Below are 3,439 nucleotides of genomic sequence, written 5' to 3'. Positions count from 1 at the left end.
GTCTATAGAAACAACATCGTCGTTGCCTGTGTTTGTCAAACATGTCGCGTTGTTTTTATATGCGATTCCTTCCAGCCTATGATTTTTATACAGAGCCTTACGTGACCTCGATCTTATGTACAATTTCAGACCTCGATTTTCTGTACAAAAAACTTATATAGGATGATGATGATGATGATGACGATGATGATGGTGGTGGTGATGGTGATGATGATGACGATGCTGACGACGATGATGGTAATGCACTTCGTGTATGTAGTCGAGATATATAGTTCTTGATTCTGTAAATATACTAGCATGCATGTGCGCTTGCTGTCGGCTGGCTTTGAACGGCATCGGTTGGCTTTGAACGTGATCAGATCAGATCTCTTCTCGTGCGTACAGCCAGCGTTCGTCGCCTGCCGTGAAACCCTCGTGCGTACATTTACATACTATTTAGCATCGCTGCACTGACTGGTAACCCGTTACTATGGCAACAGGTTCTGCTTGCATCTATGACAAATACGACATATGCATATACGCTCTCCTATGACACTATTTGTCTTAGGAAGATTCTTCCTATGACAAATATTGGCGAGTCAACATCGTTCCGCTTTACAGCTGAAATTCACTGCTTGCGTTCACAATAGCGCTCCTAGACTCCTATTCTGATGCGCACAATCCGTACAACAATATTTGTCATAGGAAGAATCTTCCTATGACAAATATTGTCACAGGAGAGCGTATATGCGTATGTCGTATTTGTCATAGATGCAAGCAGAACAGGCTGAGTATAGTAACTCTCCCACCTTTCTTTCGCGCCGTGCCGTACCGGCCTGCAAGCACACCGCTATCGAACTACCTCTGTTGATTCACAAGCGTTTCGGCCCATTCGGATAATTAATTTACAAGCATATATACATGGACTGTATAATCACACAGCACGAACGTAGTAGCATGAGCATATATGTATGTGTGTGTCTCTACATGCATGCATACTCGGTGAGCGTATACATATGTTCACGGTAGTAGTTGCAGGCAATAAAAGTAGTTCGGTAATAAAGTAGTGGTACTATCTCAACTACGCGGATAGAATCCTGAAGATATTTTAACGGAGTAGCTTTTGATGTGTTTACCGTAGCAAGCACGCAGATATTTGATATTGCTATATATATATATATATATATATATATATATATGCTTGCTATAGACTCGTTGCTGTGTGCTCCTGTGACTACGTCACCACTACTTTCTGACAGACGTAAGATTGTAAATGATCTCACTGTAACATCGTGAAACCCAGTTGCGTGGTCTGTCGGGGCGTTCAGTGATCGTGTGTGTACACCAACCCATGTACTCAGTTGCGCTTGCTATACTACTCGGTTGCTACTTGCTATACGGATTAGTTAATGTAAACGGAGGTCATGTCATGCTGTGATGAATGACTGATATAGAGACATTTGTACACATTGTGTCACATATTCATATACTGGTTGTGATACATTGGATCACAGACGTTGTAGTAGCGCTTCTAGAAGATTCATTATACATGCCGTGTGCGTGCTTTGCAAGCAAGCCAGGCGAGATTGGCAGTGGCGTGCCCAAAGTATCTCCTCGGGGGCTCGACAAAATTTTGTCTATAGATGCGTCTTACTTGTAAAGTCAGAAATAACGCGGAAGGATTGCAGGACCGCCGACTGAGCTACGCTCGATCCCCATGATAATAGCTCCTGATAATAGCAATATTAGAAATATTTATGGATCCTGGCTGTGACTAAAATAAGAGTACAGCACCTTCTATCGTGTTTCTCGTTTTGGCAACACAAACATAAGTTCCAGAAATAAATATATACAATATGCATTCTCGATTTAAACGAGCTTGAATTACGGGAATATAGCGATCAGACAATTACAATTTCGCAGTTGCAGCGATATATCTCACATACACACATTTATTATATCATTTCATTTTATTGTTCAGTCGTTTGCGATATTGATGTGCTGCGCTTTTGATCCTTTTATGTAAAAAGGCGCAATATAAATAAATATAATAATAATAATAATACAATAAAGAATAATAATTACGCTAGCTTATATTTGATTGTTTGTATTTATATATTCTTATATTATATTTGCGGCTTCCGATAAATGACCGCTGGCCCGCACGCAGGCGGGTGCGGGTTCATGTAAGAGCCTATCCTAGCTTGAGCTGGGTTCCGTCCTGCCTGTGGGCGGCCCTGCTTGCAAGTAAATCTGCGTGCGAAATTTCGATGATGCGCTCTCGGCGAGTGAGAAGCATTTCGACATATAGATATCAGCAGGAGTTAATGAAGACAAATTCATTGTCATTTGTCTTCATTAACTCCTGATATCAGGCACGTCGCCAGGCACAGTCCTGGAAGCTTGGGCTTCAACATCATTTGCGGATTAAAAATAAATAAATTACAAGTGCAGTTGCAATATACTTTATACTGTATTTCAAATGTTAAAATTTCATTTTAAAACTCGTCAGCGCACACCATTTTCCACGTAGCATTTAAAAATTTTTGGGGGGAGCCCCCCCCGGACACCCACCAGGGGGAGCGGGAAACCCACTCACACACTCTCCCCCTTTACGGCGCTTCGCGCCTTCATGACTGGGCTTCAACATTAGTCAATCCCTGGCGATGGCCCTGGATATATACATAGACGCATCTATTTCTACATACCCGCGAGTGAAAAGCATTTCGATATATATATATACATATATATATAGAGAGAGAGAGCGAGAGAGAGAGAGGGAGAGAGCGAGAGAGAGAGGGAAAGAGAGAGAGAGAGAGAGAGAGAGAGAGAGAGAGAGAGACAGAGAGAATGCTGGCGCGATCGAGGGATATCCCAGGCTTCATCATGTTACTGGATGCGAATGCTCACGTACAGGGTAAGCGTGTTGGTGATGGAGGTCACGCAGAGCGACCGTGTTACGGTTATATCTAGCACATATTCATACAGGTGTGATTATTGGAATAGTGTGTGCTCACAAACGTTAATGTCTGGCTGCCTACGTGTGTGTGCGCGCGCGCGTGCATAGGTATGCGCGTGCGTGCGTGCGTGCGTGTGTGTACGCCTTTGTCCGCGTGCGCGCGCGTGTGTGCGTGCGTGTGTGCACGCCTTTGTCCTCGTGCGCGCGCGTGCGTTCGTGCGTGCATGCGTGCGTGTATGTACGCATTTGTCCGTGCGCGCGTGCGTCCGTGCGTGCGTGCATAGGTGCGTGCGGGCGTGCGTGTATGTACGCACATTTGTCCGTGCGCGCGTGCGTCCGTGCGTGCGTGCATAGGTGCGTGCGCGCATGCGTGTATGTACGCACATTTGTCCGTGCGCGCGTGCGTCCGTGCGTGCGTGCATAGGTGCGTGCGCGCGTGTGTGTATATACGCACATTTGTCCGTGCGTGCGTGCGTGCGTGCGTGCGTGCGTGCGTGCGTG

The sequence above is a fragment of the Priapulus caudatus genome, unplaced genomic scaffold (genome assembly GCF_000485595.1).
Source record: "Priapulus caudatus unplaced genomic scaffold, Priapulus_caudatus-5.0.1 Scaffold381, whole genome shotgun sequence".
Taxonomy (NCBI): domain Eukaryota; kingdom Metazoa; phylum Priapulida; class Priapulimorpha; order Priapulimorphida; family Priapulidae; genus Priapulus; species Priapulus caudatus.
Note: the sequence above shows the minus strand (reverse complement) of the source record.